The sequence below is a fragment of the Podarcis raffonei genome, chromosome 2 (genome assembly GCF_027172205.1).
Source record: "Podarcis raffonei isolate rPodRaf1 chromosome 2, rPodRaf1.pri, whole genome shotgun sequence".
NCBI classification, from domain to species: Eukaryota; Metazoa; Chordata; class Lepidosauria; order Squamata; family Lacertidae; genus Podarcis; species Podarcis raffonei.
The window spans coordinates 51,750,172-51,772,247 of NC_070603.1; positions in this window are offsets into that span (position 1 = coordinate 51,750,172).

The following is a 22,076-nucleotide window of genomic DNA, read 5'->3' on the forward strand; positions in this document are numbered from 1 at the left end:
CATGCCTTGATGTGTGGCTATAAAGTAACTGATGCCATGAAACTATCCCTGGAATGTTCAGTTCTTGGCAGCAACACAAGACTTGAACATCAAGTCCAGCTCCTGCTTGACATGGAAGGGAGTGGGGTCAGACAAATGAAATGGCTGGAGATTTCCATTTGCACTGCTTTCCCTGCTGGGAATTGGTAGCCTCCGCTGAGACATAAAGGCCAGGAGATACCTCCCACCTCTGCTGTCCTTCTTCCCACAAGTGTAGCATGCAGCATTTAAGGGGCTTGTGGAAACATTCGGTTCCTAAGTCCAAAAATTTCAAGAAATTTTGGATGTCATAAAATCTTGAGGTAAAATCCAGGTGTGGTAGCGACAGTGAAGAAGACTTTCTTTACTGCCTCTATTGCATCTGCAGAAAACAGCAGCAGGAGACTCTTTCAGGTATTTTGCAATTTAGTGGAACCACCTGCTCCATCGGGGCCCAGTATGGGCCACATGATCTCCTGCAATGATTTTGCAAAGTTTTTTGCAGATAAAGTCACTCAGATTTGGGAAGAGGTAGACTCCACAATGGGAGTAGGGCCGGGGCGGGAGAGTGCTAGAGTCCTGTCTAGTCAAGTTGCGTGGGATCAGTTCCAATCTGTTACCTCTGAGGATGTGGACAGGCTGCTTGGACAAGTGAAACCAACTACCTGATTCCTTGATCCTTGCCCATCCTGGCATATAAAAGCTAGCTAGGAAGGGCTGGGCAATGGGCTTCTCGGGGTGGTGAATGCTTCTCTCTGTGAGGGAGCCTTTCCAGACCTGCTAAAAGAGGTGGTTATCAAACCGCTTCTTTAAAAAAATCTTTAGATGCGGCCAATATGGCCAACTATCGCCCAGTCTCAAATATTCCATTCTTGGGCAAGGTGATTGAGCAAGTGGTTGCTAAACAACTCCAGGCACGCCTGGAAGAAGCGGACCATTTGGATCCCTTCCAGTCGGGATTCAGGCCTCATCATGGGACTGAAACTGCCTTGGTCGCACTGGTTGATGATCTCTGGTGGGCTAGGGACAAAGGTGAGAGCTGTTTCCTAAGTTCTGCTGGATCTCACAGCAGCTTTTGACATCATCAACCATAACATCTTTCTGGACTGTCTAGAGGGGCTGGGAGCTGGGGGCACTGTTATACAGTGGTTCCGCTCCTTCCTCTTAGGCCGTGTTCAGAAAGTGGGGCGGGGATGAGTGTTGAGACCCCTGGGCTCTCACTTGTGGGGTGCCTCAGAGTTCTGTCCTCTCCCCCATGCTTTTCAACATCTACATGCAGCCGCTGGGAGAGATTATCAGGGGGTTTGGGCTGGGTGTTCATCAATATGTGGATGATACCCAACTCTACCTCACTTTCAAATCAGAACCAGTGAAGGCGGTGAAGGTCCTGTGTGAGTGTCTGGAGGCAGTTGGAGGATGGATGGCGGCTAACAGATTGAGGTTGAATCCTGACAAGACAGAAGTACTGTTCTGTACTGTTCATTGCGAAGCCCATTACCCATTGTTCTACCCGGACACTGAGGTCCAGCACCGAGGGCCTTCTGGCGGTTCCCTCACTGCGAGAAGCCAAGTTACAGGGAACCAAGCAGAGGGCCTTCTCGGTAGTGGCACCCACCCTTTGGAACACCCTCCCACCAGATGTGAAAGAGAAAAACAACTACCAGACTTTTAGAAGACATCTGAAGGCAGCCCTCTTTAGGGAAGCTTTTAATGTTTAATAGACTATTGTATTTTAATATTTTGTTGGAAGCCGCCCAGAGTGGCTGGGAAAACCCAGCCAGATGGGAGGGGTATAAATAATAAGTTGTTGTTGTTGTTGTTGTTGTTGTTGTTGTTGTTGTTGTTGTTGTTGTTATATTCTGTAAATGGACTAGTTTTGTGTTCCCAAAATAAAGAAATGTTCTCCAGATAATGTAATATGAGATAATGATTGGAGTAAGCAAGAGCAGAATCGGAGTCTCTTTTTCCAGAAGGGACATTTTCTGTATTTCCTGGAAGCTCAGATTTCTGTTGTGTGCAACCTGCTATGGAATCCACACCAGATTCTGAGAAGGGATTAAAGTCATAATGAAGATACCCATAGGCCCTGTGTCGCATAAACAAATGGTTTTCTTCTAAATGGATGGGTGACTTGACTGCTGATTGTGAGTTTGTCTCACCTCCAAACAAAAGAGCTGGGCAAGGAAACTGTACCTTCTTGTGACTGGTTGTTGCGGTAACATAACAATCTTGCCAAGTGTACCTCTTTTGTCCTCTCATTTCTTCTTTTCATAAATATTAGGTGGGGCCACTTGAGATTACCCGAAGCTGTGAATCACTGAAGAAGGAACGCTATTTCTATTTGTTTTTAACTGTTTCCTAGAGTCTAATGCTGACTACACACTATACCTTTAGAGGACATTCAAAGCACCTTTTCCTTCTCAAAGAATTCTGAGCACTGTAGTTTGTCAAGGATTGCTGGGAATTGTAACTCTGTGAGGGATAAACTGCAGCACCCAGAATTCCTTGAGGAGGAAAACGTGCCTCAAATGTGCTTTAAAGGTATAGTGTGTATCTTTTTTTAAAAAAAATATTTTTTATTAATTTTCCAAACCAATTTTATACAGTCAACAAATTATTTTGTACTCATTCTTCAATTTTTGACTTCCTCAGTTTCTCTGTCAATCTTTCGTGAAATTTCTATTTATTAACGCATTTCTGAACATAATATTGCCTTTCCCAACTCCTTTTCCTCTTACTCTCTTTTTTGCAATATCTCTTACTATCTCACAGAGTCTCTTCAAAACCAACAAGCGTTGTCTGTACATCACATATATTTTTCAGATATTCTGTAAATTTCCCCCAGTCCTCGATAAACTTTTGGTCTTTCTGATATCGAATCTTCCCGGTCAATTTGTCCAATTCTGCATATTCAGTCAATTTCCTTCTCCATTCTTCCACTGTTGGAATTTCTTCCTGCTTCCATCAAGGTATAGTGTGTATCAGTCTAATTAAGAATTAGACAAACACTAATTCTACACTCTTAACCCAAACCTCCTAGGGCTCATCCTCCATGAAAAGAGACATACAGACACAGATAATCATCAACAAGAAGCCTGTAAGTAAATATGCATGATCTCTTAGCCAGTGTTCTTATGCTCATGCTCCTATAGACCTTGGAACACAAGCTGAGTCGATGTGAGGGGCACAAATGGTGAGACAGTCTGGTAAAGGTAAAGGGACTCCTGACCATTAGGTCCAGTCGTAGCCGACTCTGGGGTTGCGGTGCTCATCTCGCTTTATTGGCCAAGGGAGCCGGTGTACAGCTTCCGGGTCATGTGGCCAGCATGACTAAGCCACTTCTGGAGAACCAGAGCAGCGCACAGAAATGCCGTTTACCTTCCCGCCGGAGCGGTACCTATTTATCTACTTGCACTTTGACGTGCTTTCGAACTGCTAGGTTGGCAGGAGCAGGGACTGAGACAGTCTAAAGAAAAGTGTTCACTGATCATTGAAAGCCCCAAGTCTGAAACTGCTCCCTAAACAGCTAACAAACACTGTTGATTCATTTATTCAAGCAATTCACTGTTATCAGCTCGCATGTCGTGGTTTGGGGATTGGGTCATTTTGGAGATGTTTTAATTGTACATCAGTCATTATAAACTGGTTGCTTAATGGTCATGTTTTTAGATTTATGAGACAAATAAGTACTTTAATATTCTTTCCAAGATATTCCATTATCCAGCATGATTGCAGTCTGCCCTTCCTCATCCTGATCATAGAGCCCTGCTGAAGTAGCTCTTTGCAACTGATAGTATGAATGAGCGGTTGGCATATAAAATATCATGACATTTTCAACAGAATGAGATGTAAAGATACCGTTCCACACTGACTATAAATATATCTTTATCTATATCTTGACCACAGCTCTATGTGGCACATCATGTCTCAAAGTACTTATCTCAGACACATTTCCGCACAAAAAGATAATGGTAGCTTCTACCAGGAAGGTGAGTTACAGGTCTCCATTGTGCAGAACTGCACATGCAAATCTTGATTAAATTTTTGCAAGTTCCCCTAAAGTGGCATTGCTTGAAAAGTTTCATGTCTGAAACATAAACACTCAGAGTGGTCTTTGACAGCAACTTCTGCTGAGTCATTGATTTGGGGCTCATCTTGCCACAGACTTTCTGCAGTTTTCATTTTACTGAAACTTTCAGTTACACCACAAATTTTCCAGTTATGTTGGTCTCTGTCAGTGCTTCTAATGAAGTAGTTCAGATAAACAAAGTTCACTGAATTAGTTCAGAAATCCCTAAACAGTACCTGAAAGTAGTCCCCATAATTGCCAGGTGAACTGAACATGAACTAAGTTTGCTTTGGGGTAGAATTTTAGACCATTTCTAGTTCTTCTTCAAATTCATTCTCTTATCTGTTTGTTTGCTTGCTTGCTTGCTTGCTTGCTTGCTTGCTTGCTTGTTTTAAAAAAACTTTTTAGACTCTTTGGACGTTTAAGCTTAAAGATCATCATCATTGGGGAAAATAAATTAAACCATTCACATTCCACTGTGTATGTGTCTTGATGTTTTCTTAGTCTTAAGTATATTTTATACATATACACACACACACAGAGAGACAATTTTATTTTTATGCTGCCTTTCCATAGTTCAAACCATGTTCAAGATGGCTTACGATATGAAAAAATACATAATTACAACATAAGAAATGTAGTCATAAATAATAAATAAAACATCAAAAATACACAAGCAAATTGAACTATTTCCCCATACAGTAATAAGATACAAAAGAGATACAAAAAAAATCTGTAACAGCAACAGCATGGCCACCACAAAACACACTAAACAATACCCCAGCCCAAGTCTGTTGAGCAGACTCAGCTTTTGTAGTGGGAGTCAGTCAGTGTCCCACCCTCCCAGGCCAGGTGGGAAGAGGTCTGCAGGGCAATGAGCAGGTCTTGCAAGACTCACAGTTGTTTTTCAGCTATTTTTATGGGGAAATGGCAAAAATGGCACTGCTGTCATGGGCTGCCATGCATCTGGATTTTCCCGGACATTTGGCCGATTTTCACCCAGACACTACTGCCGACTGCAGTATTCTGGATATGTCTGGTCTGTTTCAGCATCATAACATATTGGAACACTCTGAATGCTGCAAAAATAAATAAATGCCAGGGATAATTAAATTAAGTTGAATTGAACTGTGAACTGAACTAGTTCATCTTGTAAATGCATGAACATGAACGGGAATCAGTTGCTTTTTGAACATGTTGAACCTGAACTGGTTCCTTATTTTAGGATCTATTCTTGGTGCATAATTAATGTGGCAGAATGGTATCAATCCAGGTCCATCTATACTACACTCTCTGTGAATGAAATACTAGTTTGTAGTGTCATGCAATAAGCCTGCTGAAGAGCAGGGGGGGGGGGGACCAGAAGAAATACAGACATGCAATTGCTTTTGCACACATTTATTACTTCACTGGCTTGTATTTGAGATAGATCTGGACAGTTTAATCTTTGATTCAACCAACAGAGACAGTGACCTTTCTAAAATATCACCTACAATTAGAGACTGTAATATTTCTTTTTATCACTTGCGTGGTTAGCAGAAATGTCAAATGAGTGTCCAAGTCTATTTTTTAATGTGATTTGCTACCCATCCCCACAAATCAAATCATACAAAGACATGGGCCAGTCCACACTGCACTCACCTCCATACCTTGCCAATGCCACCTATTAACTTCTATTACCAAAAGCTGAATAAAGCTGCTATATGATCTCGGGGCCCATCCAACAGTGCCACTCCACTTGCACAGCAGAACTCCCCTTCCTCTCTTATTCCTGCAGCCCACTGCAGAGGGTTGGAAGACATGGGCAGTGGAAAGGAAACAGAAGTCCCATGGCACAAGGCAGTGGATACAATAGAACCTCTACTTACAACCATAATCCATTCTGGAGGTCCGGTCATAACTAGAAATGTACATAAGTAAAGGTAAAGGTAAAGGGACCCCTGACCATTAGGTCCAGTCGTGACCGACTCTGGGGTTGCACGCTCATCTCGCTCTATAGGCTGAGGGAGCCGACGTTTGTCCGCAGACAGCTTCTGGGTCATGTGGCCAGCATGACTAAGCCACTTCTGGTGAACCAGAGCAGCGCACAGAAATGCCGTTTACCTTCCCGCCAGAGTGGTACCTATTTATCTACTTGCACTTTGACGTGCTTTCGAACTGCTAGGTTGGCAGGAGCAGGGACCAAGCAACGGGAGCTCACCCCGTCATGGGGATTCGAACCGCCGACCTTCTGATCGGCAAGTCCTAGGCTCTGTGGTTTAACCCACAGCACCACCCGCATCCTAAGACAGTATTGTAGATGAAAAAATTAACATTTCTTCTTCTTCTTACATGCACTGAGGGTGGGTGGGCTTACCTGGCTACAAGCTGGGGGTGGAGCAAGGGTCAGTAAAGAGCTGATTCACTTCTGCCAGGTCACTTTTTTTTCTTGCCAGGCGGGGTTTGGGGCTGCAGTGCGCCCTGCTGTGCCTATTGCAGGCACAGCTCTTCCACAGCTTCAGGGGTGGGGTGGGGGCCCTCTCCCTGGCAGCAGAGTCCTCAGTGCTGCTCCGCAGCCGGTGAGGTGAACTCCAGCAAACCAGAGGCCTCTCCCCAGTGGAGGAGGCCCCAGCGCTGCTCTGCAGCCGGCCAGGTGAGCTCCGGGCTGCTGGCAAGGCCTCTGTTCATATCTAGAGGAAAGTTCATAAGTCGAAGCACCTACTGAAGGTCATAACTGGAATCGTATGTAAGTAGAGCCGTACGTAGATTGTTCCACTGTACAACCAATCTGGAACATGTTTTTAAAGGCATATTGCAGCAGATTCACTGGGAGCATATAGGTGTGTTCAAGCCAATCTGTAAACTTATTTATTTCCAAAAGTCTTTACTGAAAATACGTCTGGAAAAAGAAAGAAAATATGCATGGGAAAGAGCAAAAAATCAGTTCTGGGACAGTGCACTGAATGCAACGCATACCCTCGCAGCAAATTGTTGGTCATTGGTAGGAAACAGGATATGCTAAAATAGATCTTCTCGGTTAAGAAGCATACAGTCTGCTCACATGATGCAAGAAGTTTCTCTGCTAATTGCTAGAGAGTGTGAATGCACAGGCCAAGGGAAGGGTAATGGGAGTTCCTAAACTCTGTAAACAGGTGCAGGCTTCCTCAGTTATCATCTCTTGAAAAGCTAGAAACAAAAGAGAATGTAATTTAGAATACATACCTGTCTGTAGCTACTGTTGCTAGTCTTGCATCACTGATGTATTTGAACAGATGGGATCATGGGGGGTCATCCTAGTTGATGGCTAGTGGGTATCCAGCCTGTCAGCATGCTGGTTAGCCACAAAAGCACAGCCATCACTGGAGAAAACAGACTTCTGGAAGTTTCCAAACATGCCATTTTATTTACAGAGTTGCTTTGCATCTTGTCCTAGATATTGACTTCAGCAGAGCACAGGAGTGCTAGATTGTTGAGTTAAACTTGACCCAAATCAGGAAGAAACTAGGAATAATTAGGAAGAAGTCCTCAGTTTTGTGGTTCTGAGTTACCAAGGCTGCACACGCAACCATTTAGAATGCAAAGAAGTAGCTTATCTGAATGCAGAATTGTTCATAGCCATGCTCAATATGCTGCTTTGCATCTAGATCAGGTGTGGGGAGCCTTTGGCAATCCAGCTGTGGCCAAGCTACAACTCCCATAATCCCTGGCCATTGGGCCATGCTTGATGGGACTATTGGGAGTTCCAGTTCGGCAACCTCTGGCTCTCCACACCTGATCTAGATGTACCGTATTCTAGATCCTGCCACTCACAAGAGTGAGTGTGGTTGCTTGAGATGCAGGTGTGGAGCCACGCACACACATACACCACTGCTGTAATAATTTGTGATATCAATCTTTGGTTTTTTGCTGTGCTTGATCAGAGGAAGAATGACTGCTGAGAGGAGTGCAGAGAGAAGAAACGCCATGGTGTTTCTGCAGCAGCACAACTGGACACCGTCATCTGCCCCAGCTGCAACAAAACATATCTCTCCTACATTGGTCTCTACAGCCACAGCAGGCGCTGTAACCTTCCAAGAGTTTGACCTCCCCTGTAAAGGAGCACTCCTCCATTGCCTCCCAAGACAGACAGATGCCAACAACAACTATCAATGTAGAACAGGGGTGGGGGAACCTGTGGTTTCTGGGATGTTGTTGTATGCCAGCTCTCTAGAGCCTCAGCCACCAGGGCTAGTAGTCAGGGACGATGGGAGTTGTAGTCCACCAACATCAAGAGTTTCATTAGTTTTCCACCTCTAATACAGAGGAAGAGGTAAATGAGCTGATAGAACTGAAAGCTTTGAAATTCTGCTAGTTAAACCAAAGTTCAGGAGGAGTAGAACTCAGGAGAGAATGAAGAAGGGGAACAATAAAGGAATGAAACGTGAGAAATCATCTTAGCCCTACATTATAGCAAAGGACATCTGTTTACTTGGAAGCTTTGAATGGAAGCCTTCTAATGAATAGGGTGCCAAAAACTGCAAATGAACTAGGTAATGAAAGGTAATGGATTCAGTTGACAATGAATTCAGTCAAAGCACACCAAATTGTTTTTTCCAGCAGCAACAGTTATTGGGCAGGTGTAATTGTAACAGTAGCTAGATGAGATCTACATTATTAAATGTTATTGGGTCTGACTCACTAGAGACACAACTATGACTTTTTTTGGGGGGGGGGTAAAATCTCACACATCTCCAAATAGCTTTTCTGTGTCATACTAGTCCTCAGTAACAGTGCTGTAGCATGGGTTGCCAGTGCCCGGGGCTGCACAGAAGTGGGGTGGGAGGAAGGGAAATGGATGGAGTATGCATATGTGACACAACTGCAGAGATGATGCAGAGGTCACTTCCTGTTTCACAGGGAGAAGCCACTTTCAACAGGGCCCAGCAACAGAAGCACACAGCTGTATTGAGGCAGCACCTAGTGTTGAAATGTTGCGCTCCTAACAACTTTGCACCAAGGGCAAATGCCCCTGTGGCAGCCCCCATGCTACACCACCAATCAGTAAACATCTCTAAAGTGCAGTTTATCTCTGATTAAATCTAACTCCTCTTATGATAACAAACCCTGAAGCAATTTTTTTAAACATTTTAAGCACATAACCTCCCCCAAAGAATCCTGGGAGAATCCAGCATGCAATTTCTGGATTCTGGCCTCCAGTGGATAGGCAACACTGCAAGCAGTATTTTATATATTGACTCCCTGCCCAATGGTCCCCAGCCCCGCCACTTAACTGTCTATATGATATAGTATCAGTTGGCTTGGGGACTTAGGAATCTCTGATATTCGTTATTTTCCAGGACAATGTAAAAACGTAATCAAGTACAAAAAATATAAAATAAATCATCCTGCAGTAGCTGATTCTCCTTATATAACCTCTAGTTCTAGTACTGAATATAACTGCTACATATTAGAAACTTATCAACTTTTAGCCAAATGTTGCATTTTCCTACATAAATCTATGCATGTGATTAACAGAGGCTAGAAAATGGTGGGAGAAACAGGAGCCAAACAGATAAAACAAAGGCAGCTCAAAATATTATTTACAGATTTAAAAGATTAGGGGGGTTATTTGATTTAAGATAACTTTCTATTATTATTTTATATTTGAGGGAGGGTTTGTTTGTTCACTTGCTGTGCTTCTTAGGCTACAACCAAGAACCTACTAACTTCAGAATTAAGCTGCAGAGTTCCACAGAAATCTTAAAGGAATGAGTTCAGGGTTGTAACTTCCCTTTGCATTAGAGGAAGTCAATGTAGTACCCTCCAAGACCCATGCAGTGTTATATTTCTGCAGCACAGTTTTAACAGTGTGCACCCAAGCACATATAAATACACACAGAGAAAGAGAGTTACATGCAATTTATTGTATCTGCTTATGTGCTGATTACTTTAGGAAACCAGAATGTACATGCATGTGAAAGAACAATGAATCATAGAATTGTAGAATTGCAGATCATCTTGTCCAACCCCTCCAATTCAGGAATATGTGTTGTTTGTTCGTGTTTTTTATTGAAACTGATTAAAAAAAACACAACTCACGTCTCATTGAGATCACAGAGTAAGATAGGAATTAGGAAAATAAATGTGCAGATAGGCTCAATGCTAAGATTTTCAGGAAATCCCATCTATAGATGAGGTAGTACTGGTGCTGTCTTTGTATTATTTATATTCTTTAAAGGTAAAAGTAAAAGTAAAGGGGGCCCTGACCATTAGGTCCAGTCGTGGCCGACTCTGGGGTTGCGGTGCTCATCTCGCTTTACTGGCCGAGGGAGCCGGCGTACAGCTTCCAGGTCATGTGGCCAGCATGACTAAGCCGCTTCTGGTGAACCAGAGCAGTGCACGGAAATGCCGTTTACCTTCCTGCTGGAGCGGTACCTATTTATCTATTTGCACTTTGACGTGCTTTCAAACTGCTAGATTGACAGGAGCAGGGACCAAGCAATGGGAGCTCACCCTGTCGCAGGGATTCGAACTGCCGACCTTCTGATCGGCAAGCCCTAGGCTCTGTGGTTTAACCCACAGCACCACCCACATCCGTTTATATTCTTTACGAATATGTAAAAGGAGCAAACCAACTTTCCTGAAAGGCAGAAGCTCTGTTGCCCCACATATATCCAGAGAGATGGGAAGAGACACCCAACACCCCAAGATGCTTCACTTCCAGCCAATTCCCAGTGCACCCTCCCTCCCACCCTCCCTCTCCCTGTTCAGGCATTCAAAGAATGTGTGAGGCAATGAAATATGCAGGGGACATGGGGCATATGCAACCCCACCATCCAATGTCCCCATCTGCAAGCCAAGACATAAAGCAAAATAGTGCCAGAAGCTGGCTGGATTGGCAATTGACTCTTACTTCCATCCTTGTGACAGGAGAGCATTTCCTTTGGCTCCTGAAGGAAGCAGGCTAACTTAAGAGTTTCAGAGAAGGCCAGGCCACATGAAACAAACACCTCTGTCCTCCAACAACTCGTTGCCACCTTTCAGTATCTACTGCAGTAAAGTGGCTGCTTCACTCTACCTAATGATAGGGCTGGGCCCCTGACTGACTACCTGCTCCATCACTCTCATTGATGAGAAAGGTGTAAAGGGGGCTTGTAAGTTTGTTTAACTGAATGTTGGTTAGAAGCCTCTCCGTGATCAGGAACCCTGTAATACAACCCTGTACAATCATGCTCTGACATGCTTTCCAGCTCAACACAGCAAAGTCAGGGGTGGAACAGACAGGGACCGTTTGGGTTGGACCTGGGAATGTGTGCTCCTGTGATGCCTCCACCTTTTATGCCATCATGCTTTTTCTGAATGCCCAAACAGGCCTAAGGGCTTTCCAAATTCTAAACTGCCAAACTGCTGTTTGTCAAACATATATTTGCTCAAACACTTGCCCTCCAGTCCTCTGGAGGCAAATTGCTCATTAAGGGGAACATGCACAATCATGGAGAAACCCTGGGATATTTTTGCCAGCTCATTATCTTGTTCCAAGTCAAATATATGTTATCCTTTCAATATGATTATATCTCAGACTTGCTCATAATGTAATCAGAATGGTGCTGAATCATAGGCTGGCCAGCCCTGAAACCAACAAGAGCAATGTCAGATGTTATCAAGGGCAGATGTACATATATCCATATATTAAAGGGTTACAGTGCAAGACAATAAATGTCTATTCAGAAATAATCCCGACTGAGTTCAGTGGGGTTTACTTTCAGGTAAGTGTCTCTAGAATTGCAGCCAAAGTAGACATGTGTAGTACTGCACTGTAAATCTCCCCTGGAGATTGCTCCTATGGTTTTCCAGATGTTGGCAACACATTATGCTATTTGCAGATTTCTGCAAATAAATGTAGTGCTACACAGTGCTTTAAACCTGAGGGATTGGGGGGGTTCTGCTGTTTTCAAGAGAGCTGGATTTTTATTTTTATTTTTGTGGACTGAAAAAAGATAAATTACAAGTGGGTGGGAAAGGATGCTTGCAATCTGATGAAGCCCTATAAAAAGTGAGCGAATGAAGAAAGGCAATTCCAGAGTAAATGCCTAGCATGAAACTTACCAGCTAGGAACTTTCACTCAAGGAACTTCTACAGTGGAAGCAATCAGACATTGGGTCCATTATGACTGGAGAAAGCAACCTGCTTCTAATTAGGATTGAATTAAGTGTATTCTAAAAAGCGGGTGGCACTGTGGTCTAAACCACAGAGCTGAGGGCTTGCCGATCGGAAGGTCGGCAGTTCGAATCCCCACGATGGGGTGAGCTCCCGTTGCTCGGTCCCTGCTCCTGCCAATCTAGCAATTCAAAAGCACGTCAAAGTGCAAGTAGATAAATAGGTGCCGCTCTGGCGGGAAGGTAAACGGTGTTTCCGTGCGCTGCTCTGGTTCACCAGAAGCGGCTTAGTCATGCTGGCCACATGACCCGGAAGCTGTACGCCGGCTCCCTCAGCCAGTAAAGCGAGATGAGTGCCGCAACCCCAGAGTTGTCCACAACTGGACCTAACAGTCAGGGATCCCTTTTCCTTTACCTAAAAAGCTCCCACAAAAGCCTGATTTTTCCCAAGAAAGAAAGAAAAAGGTAACTTCCAGGTGAAAGATACTACAGCCTCTTTCTGCTCTCCACCTTACCAACTCTGTCTCCCTCTCCCCACTCTTGCTAGCTGGTCACCATTTGCAAAATATCCCCTCCCCCTTGTCCCTCCTCCATTCACTCCCAGCATTCAGTAAATGTTCTGGTATCCTGATAGTTCCATCCCTGGAAACAGGAGCAAATAGGAAGGCTGGACTCAGGGAAGCAAATGCAAGATGGTGCATGATTAAATGTCCCTCCTGGTTAATAGCCAGCCCAATAAGTGTAATTAGCTACTTTACTGAAGAAGGCGAAATCAGAAGTACGGGGGGCAATGGGGATTAAGACCTATTGCTCAAATACAGCAGCAATTTTAATAAGAAAGGCAATTACTTATGGCAATTTGCAAATGTGCTTGAACTGGAATAACTACACTGTAGTCCTTCCAATTTAAAGAAAGAAAGCCACCAGCTCCTCCTCCTCCTCCTCTTAGCATAGTTTCACCTATCTAATGCTGGGAAATGATTAACTAAAAAGCAGTTTTGACAAAGTTGTGGCAAACCAGGAGCCACTTTAAATCAATTCAAAGGAGAACACTTTTATGATGGAAGACTGCAGCTCTAAGCAGACTTTCTTTAATTCTGGGTAAACATTCTTAAGATTTTGTTGTATGGGGGCTAGTCCAAGCATAAAGCTTTGTGCCCACTTTAACCTTTATCTTAGGGACAGAACATTGTGAGACTACAATGAAGATAAAGCTCTTGTCTACATGCAGTGTGACCCTCCAGTAACAATGCCACTTCCGGCTCATCATAAAAAAGCAACATTTCAATAGGATGCTATCCTGGAAGCACTCAATGATTTTTAACGCAACATGTCCTCTGTTTTTCTTGAGCAAAGGCTTGTATAATGGGCCTTTTTTCCACGTTTTTCAGATCTTTGGAAAGGTTTCTGAATAAGAGCTCATAGCATAATTTCACACCCTGAAAGCAACACCTCTAATTCCTGAATCACAAGAAAAATCAACACCAAGCATGGGAATGTCTTGAGGTCTACTGCCTTTGGGGCTAAGAAGCAAAGAGAGCAATGGAAATATCCGGTAAGTTTGTCACCATCGATAGAGTAATTTTTCTGCATGCATCATGGACGCCATCTTTAGTAGCAAATGGAGAGATGGGGCAGCAGTATTTGTCTGACCTCGCAGCCATGGGGTTGCTGCTAATTACCAGGAGAGAGAATGGGAGGGGCAAGGGGATTGGCACGGTGTAACAAGATGGTAGAGCCAAAATGGTCCTTCTGCCAATGCATCTACATAACACTGACCTTCCCATTGCCTTACCTCTCCCACTCTCCATCCCAGTACTCAGTGGTGACTCCATTGCTTGGGAGGTCAGGTAAGCACAGCTACCCCACCTCGCTGTCTGCTACTGCCCATCTGTAAAATCCTGGTACAGTTTCATCCACTTCACAAACCACTCTGAGATCCTCATTTGAAGGAGGCATAAACCAACACATTCCTAGGCTCAAACTACACGTATGTCTGATGCCAGCACATCCTTTTGTTTAAACCAAGATATGTCCTATCATGTATAATTTTAAGAAACAAAGAAGCCTAGAGCAGAACAGAACACTGTCCATTCCTGCAGTTTGCCTACACAGCCTGTTGCCTACATTCCTTTCCTCTCCCATTTCCCTATAGTGGAAGTGAATTTATTTTGCCCCTGGTGAAAAAATGGCTGGATATTGATTGGCCCTGAGAATGTGCTAAGCCAAATCACTGATGTCAAACAGCTGTGGGGAAAGAGGCCTTCCTAATATTAGGAAAGCAACTTGTTTAATTGAGTTATAGGAAAAGGAATGTTATGTGCTCTATTCTTCTTTGAAAGAAAATTAATTCTCAGAGAGCTTTCTTATTAAATCTCCTATCAAACCAAAAATAGCTTATGTGGTCGCTATTAGTCAGATAGAGTTTTTTCTGGTCTGTGAGGTTGCTCCAAAGCACTGAGGGTAGATGAAATGGAGACAGAGAAATTTGTGACATGTAGAATGGGAATACGATATATTGTTTTCTTTGATTGCGAGATCAAGCTACTGGGTGTGATCTGGTCTTATTTTGCATTTTTCCATTGCTAATGACCGGAAACTGGAGATTCTTAAAACAGCCTCCGATTGTTTTCCATGTATGGCCAATTTGCACAATTATTTTTGAAAACGTTGCCCCAAATGATCTTTCCTCCTTCATTTTTACAAGGTACAGTTGTCTTCCAAAAATATTCCCAGATCCCCAGTTTTCTTGTCCTATAAATTACTAGACTGCTAACATTTCTGGAAACTTTTCAGTTTTACTACATGGGGGATCTTTTCACAAAACCATGTTAATATGGTATGTAAAACTAAAGGGGAAAATCACCTCATGGTAACATTTTTTAACTCAACCACCATTATCCCAATCAGCTGTTATTTTTTATGGATATATTTTTCCCTGAAAGTGCAATTCCCACATTGGTTATATATTGTGATATAGCCACCCTTTGTTCACTAGCTTTCTATGAGGTGCAATATTGTGATCAAAACATCTCCCCCCATGTTCAGCATCTGTCCCTGTGCCCCGCCCTACCCTAAGAGTACAGAAAATCCATCATTTTTTAAAAAAATACCATAGAAGAGTGATAACATTTCCCTAGGTTTAGATGGCCTGTCAGAGAGCCATTCAATAATTACCCTGACCAGTTGTGCCCTAGATAAATATCTCTAACCATTTCCTTCTCTTTGGGCTGTATCTCCTCTCTAAAAATCAGCTGTAACTCTTCCCTTTCCTTTATATCCATTTCTCACTACCACCACCACCTAAATTGCAGTGGGGGCAGCCATTATCTTTCCTGGTACCCAGTGGTCCCAATAACAACCTCCACCCTTTAAAAAATGGGACTAGGGAAAGGAAGAGTGCCCACCTGGCTACTGAGGCAGGGCACTGCAGCACTTTGAGCGAGTTCAGGTTATGCAGGAGCTCAGGGTAGCTTACATAATAATGGTGGGTGGCTGCCAACATTCATGCCTGTGCAGAAAACATCTCCCAAATGCATAAAATATAACACATAGAAGAAAATAAAACCAAGCACACATTTATTTATTTTTGCCTGCCTGGCCACATCTTCAGGATTGCCTTGAGAATGGGGAAAGAAAGGGGCATGGATTAACACTCCAACTCACATTCATGTCATAGCAGAGGGGTGGTTGAGAACATGGCCCAAACTTGCAAGCATGTTTCAGTATAGCTACTGCAACCATACGGAACAATACTGCCTCTGTAGTGGGCCATTGTTCACCCTGAGGATGTTGCCACTGCCACTGTGAAAGTATGATGCCAAGGACCACCCTACTATGTGCTCTTCAACTGTTTCAGACTTTGTACCAACTGATAGTCCTCTTCAGCCCAGATTTGAGGACCTTTTTTTTTTACCCTGTATGTCCACTTGCCTCCTGTTTTTTCCTTCTCTCCCTTCTGAGTCTCTTTTTTTTTCTTCTTCTGAGTCTCTTAAAAATACTGTAACGAAAACCGATAATGGTTTCACTAGCGAAAGTTACCATCACAGTCTACCAGTGGAAAACCAATGCTCCACTTTCACCCTGGTCAGAATGACTCCAACGTAGCCTATAGCATTTTCTAGCACAGGAATAGCTAACCATGCTTAGCCTGAGAGTTACCGTATATTCATCTTTGGATAACTCTCTGGGGGCTGACAGCAGTGGGTGTGTCCACTCCACACTCTTGCATGCACATTCTTGCATGGAGACAGACAGGCACACAGTGCCCACCCCCGTCAGCTGATCCATGTAAATCAGCTGAGATGGGGGGATTATCACTCCCTCACCACTTACCCTATGATCAATCTGATTGCCAGACTACTGAGCTCTGCTCTACCCCTTCAGTGCTGTGTCTACTTCATTTTTTCTAGTTACAGAAAGGTAGCCGTGTTGGTCTGCCATAGTCAAAACAAAAAATTTTTTTCCTTCCAGTAGCACCTTAAAGACCAACTAAGTTAGTTCTTGGTATGAGCTTTCGTGTGCATGCACACGAAAGCTCATACCAAGAACTAACTTAGTTGGTCTTTAAGGTGCTACTGGAAGGGGGAAAAAATTTGTTTTCATTTTTTCTGTTATTTTTGCCCCGCCAACAAAATTGCTGGGATCTTGCAAAGGCAGCAAAATTGCTTAGGGCTGCAGGTCAGCCCCCCACCCCTACCTCAAAATGGTGGTTAACCACCCCTGCTCTAGCAAAACACTGTTTTGTTAAGGGATAAAGAGCCCAAGAAGAATCAAACCAGACATTTCCTTTAGCAACCTGCTTTATATAACAGCTGACTGCTGAGAGCGAAAGGCCCCATGCCACTGGACCCAGTGCCCTTATCAGCCCAAACCTATTGTATCACATCAAAACAACTGGTTGTGCACAACTCCTTAAACAATGACAACCGGCCTGGGATTTCCTGTTCAATGTGGCAACCATCAACATTAGAATATGTCTTAAGTACTGTGTCGTCCTATAATTGTGGTGGCAATAGCCCGCGCCAGATTATATCAGGAACTGGTGTGTGTTTTTTAAAAGCCATCTGATATGTTTATGAGTTGATGTTATTCTTGCTAAAACGTCCCCTCCCAATGAACTAGTTCAAAACCTTTCAAAACCCAGTAATCCTGCTTGCTATTTTTGGAAGTTCTGTTCCTTCTTTTCTTTGGATCCTGCTTTGCAGTCTTCAGCTATCACTGCACCGAGTCCCTGTTGTGTTTCTTCACTACTTGGAATCCAGGTGAGTGCCCTATAATGAGAGCCACACATTTCACTTTCAGACCCTTTAATATTCTCCTATTTTTCCAAGGAGTTCCAGAAAGTGTACATGGTTTGCTCTCTCTTTTTTACCCTTTACAAAAGCCCACTAAGAGAGGTTAGGTTGAGCGACAGTGGCTTGGCCAGGATCACCAGCACATCCATGGCAGAGCATCCAATGGAAGTTTGAACCCAGGTGTTTCTGGCACAAGTCTAACACTCTCTCAGCTGCACTATTCTGTGGAACACTTGGGTGCTCTTATTCAATCTAGAGTGCCTGTTGGAATGCTTCAGTTTATAATTTCACCTCATCATTGGTCCCCACTCTCCACATGGTTTCCATTCTTCAATTTTAAGTACTTATGGTAGTCTTCCCCAACCAATTGTCATATTGGTTATAGTATGACAATTGTCCTCCAGTTGTCATACTATAACTCCCACCATTACTCTGATCGTGGACCATACTGGCTGTGGATGAATTTAAGAAGGATATTAACAAACTGGAACATGTGCAGAGGAGGACGACCAAGCTGATAGGGCTTGGTTTCCAGACCCTTTATGAGGAATGGTTGAGGGAGTTGGGTATGTTTAGCCTGGAAAAGAGGAGACAGAGAGGAGATATGAGAGCCATCTTCAAATATCTAAAGGGCTGTCACATAGAAAATGGAGCAAGCTTGTTTTCTCCTGCTCTGGAGGGAGGAGGAAATTCTGAATAAACATCAGGAAGATCTTTGTGACAGTAAGAGCTGTTCGACAGTGGAACAATCTCCCTCTAGAGGTGGTAGACTCTTCTTCCTTAGAGGTTTTGAAGCAAAGGTTGCATGGTGATATCTCAAATATGATGTAGTTGAGATTTCTTCATTGCAGGGGGCTAGAATAGATTACCCTCAGGGTCCCTTCTAAACTCTACAATTCTCTGATTCTATGGACATCTTGAAGGCAACAGGGTGGGGAAGACTACCTTATAGATGAGCGACTTCCCTTATTGCTTCACTGAAACCTCCAAGCCAGGTAGAAGCTGATATGTAGAGAACAAAAGGCAAAGTATTCCCTATAAAAACAATAGCAATAATAATGTTCAGTGTGTTCTGGCTTCCTGGCTCATGCCTAGTATTAAAATAAGAATGTGTGATAGATATCATGTGCTCATAAATATGTATTCTGTGAATTGGTTCTTTCCCAGGTTCTGGCTTTCAGGGGGGAAACAAACTGTTTTCATACAATATTTCATGAAATATTTCCTTTGGTGGAAAGCAACACCTTGTTAGAAACTGTAGATCCATTTGATTACATATTTTCAAAATTGCAAGAAGTTGTCTCTGGAGCTCAGAGGTGAAGTGAAATATTGAGGATGGGTGGCTTAATTTCTGATTGTGGAACTAATCACACACCAATAGCAATGCTACTGTAGATCCAAGCTCTCCTCATGTGTATGTTTGGCTATTACCTAGATACAAAAGAAACATGGAGTCATAGGTGTTGACTTGTCATTATATGTATATGCTACCTGCAAGATCAGAGGCACCATTCCAGTTACTGGGAAACAACCATGATGAGAGATGGCTATTGCATTCATATCCTACTTGGGGGCTTCTCTCTGGTTGACTGCTCTGGGAAATGGGATGCTGACTTAGATACATCCTTGGCCTAATCCATCAGGGCTCTTTGTATGATATTTTGTAGCACCCCTCGTCAAATCTGGACCCTGGTTTTCTGTCCCCTTCCATGACCAGCACAATTTAACCCAGTCTGCTACTATTTCCCAATATATGACTAGTATCCCTGCCAACTTTTAACTTCTCCACTTCTACAACTCTCAGCTGTCTGAAAGGCTCATGTTCCTTAACCATTCATCCTTTCTGCCAACTGCCTCCTATGCCAAGAACTTCCTCCCTGGACCTGGCACCATCTCTCTTCCTTCAAATCCCTTGTCAAAACCCATCTTTTTAGCAAGATTTTGGGTTTCATCTCTTAATCCCCATCTGTAGCCTAGTTTAAATAAGTGAGACTGCAGTTGTACACCTTCATCCCTTGCTACCCTTGTCTCCCTCTCCTTCTGTCACCTTCCTTGCTGTCTTATTTAGATTATACACTCCTTAGGGAGAGGAGCGTCTCTCTTATCTACAAAACTCTAGTGCAATGTACATTGATAGGCTGATGATGGCGTTGATGCAAAGGAATCTTTGGCAAATCCACTGATTGCAGCTCACATTTTTGTTGCTGCTGCTATTGTTGGACTACAACTCCTCCTATCCCTGACCACTGGCCTTTCTGGCTGAAACTGATAGGAGTCACAAGTACCCCATCCTGGATATAAATTCTGGACTGGAAACTGCAGGCAGGTGTATTGTGATTTATTTTAATGGGATTTAATGGCAGCAGAACAAGGTTACAGTTCAGTTCTAGAAGTGTCTACTCAATAACAAGGAAAGTGGGTATAAAATTGCATCCTTAGAAACATGACAGTGATCCTGTACAAGGGACTTTGAAGAAGAGGCATTTTGGAAGAAGGTTGTGCAGTTTCTTAGTCTGGGCATGAGTTCTGCCAATACTCTAATGTACTGATACTTACTTAGGAGTTACTCAGGACTGATACTTACTTAGGAGTTACTCATCCCATATTACTTCATCTGTTTTGCAATATACCAAATAGCAACCTGATTATAATTTGGGCACATGGGATAATATTCACCTGCTTTGCATATATTTGTTGTAACTGACAAGCTCAACCCAAGCAAGACAAGAGTTTGGCATTTGCAAGAAATGCTGATGATTTAAAACAGAGTTGAGCATGGCAGGTCTTTGCCTGAGTGTCTGTGTGAGTGCACATGTGGGTGGGGTTCCCAAGAGTGGAATGCCAGAGGTTGGCGCTTATAAGCATGAAGTATGTTGTCAGTTCTGTGCCAAGGCCCTAAACTGGAAAAACAAGGAAGACTGTGGGTCTGGATTAAAGTATAGAAGTATGTAGGATGAAAATATTTTATAGCTCCTGCCCACCTAGTATACAAAACTGTCTGCCTGGTTTCTTAAATTTGTGAATACTAAATTTGTACCAAATTACATTCAGGAGTCTTAAGGATATGAGCTGATAAAACTTCTTTTAAAGAGTCAGTGGCTTGCGCAAATGAATGATTAAAGAGCTCAAAAACACTTACCTCTGGTAATTAAATGTCAAACCCAATTCTGCTTGTAATTCAGACATCCACTGATCTACAGCAAACATCAACATGAGTTATGATTTTTCACAGACACACCTCTTCTGTGAATAAATCACCACCAAGTGGATTCCAGCACCTTGGGCTTGATGGCTCTTGATATACCTACAGTTCTATTATTCTATAAATATAGGTTAAATGCCAGAATCTCTCTTTGTTTACATGTCAGTTCCTATGACAGTTACCATGGCTATTTGGATGCATTTCTGGCTGAGCTGTTCAATCTCAAAATAGCCAGGGCTCCTCTTCCGTTAGGCAAAATCATATGAAACTCTTCCTTCATCCAATTTTTTACAATGCATTGTGGTGGATGCGAAACATTGGAATACAGCAGTTCTGAAATCTACTTTCCAAAGCAACTAATAAAGGCCAGGTAGGATGAGTGAAGATTTGCCCGATATCAATCTTGCAAGACAAGCCTAACATTGTCTCATTGGCTATGTGTTTCTCCCCACTGCTCAGGTCCAGAGCTGCTGCTTCCTGCACATTACTGCCCCAAATAATATTTTCTCTCCTACCTCAAACCCCTTGCATTTCCTCAACAATATTTAATACACATTGCAAACTTTTGTCCTAAAAAGAAGACAGGGCCAAATGGGTCATTAATCCACTCCAGGTGAGATGAGGTCTATTAGTTGCCACCAATTTTAAGTGAAAAACACCGATAAATACAGTGGTGGAAGTACAGTCGTACCTTGGAAGTCGAACAGAATCCATTCCGGAAGTCTGTTCGACTTCCACAATGTTCAGAAACCAAGGTGCGGCTTCCGATTGGCTGCAGGAAGCTCCTGCAGCCAAACGGAGGCTGGATTGGATGTTCGGGTTCCAAAGAACATTTGCAAACTGGAACACTCACTTCTGGATTTGTGATGTTTGGGAGCCAAAATGTTTGACTCGCAAGGCGTTCAGGATCCAAGGTACGACTGTAGAGGAAGGAACAAATATACGAGTCTTCATAGATAGTTTGTGCCTCATCACAGTCTTCACCAGAAAGTTTGTAACTCTTTAACACTTTTGCATGTGCTCCTTAAACTGTCATCCTCCCTCTGATCAAAGTTTACTTATCTACATTGTTTTAAATTGTGCTTTCTCCTTCAATATCCTTAGGTAGGCTGCCTGGTTAAGTAGTATAATTTGTTGCAGGGTGACTTGAGAGAATTATCTCCCAGAGCAGAGCATGCACGCTCTGCACATTTTATAAAACATTCACTTCCCCTTTTCTTGACCTACTTTTATTGAAATATTTATACAACAACAATGCAGCTAGTGTTTAGATCTGGCTTCAGTCTTAACAAATGAAGGTTTCAGAGGCTGACTGCTTAGCTATGCATTATGTAAATACTTAAATAAAAAGTAAATTATATGGTAGAAAGAATAG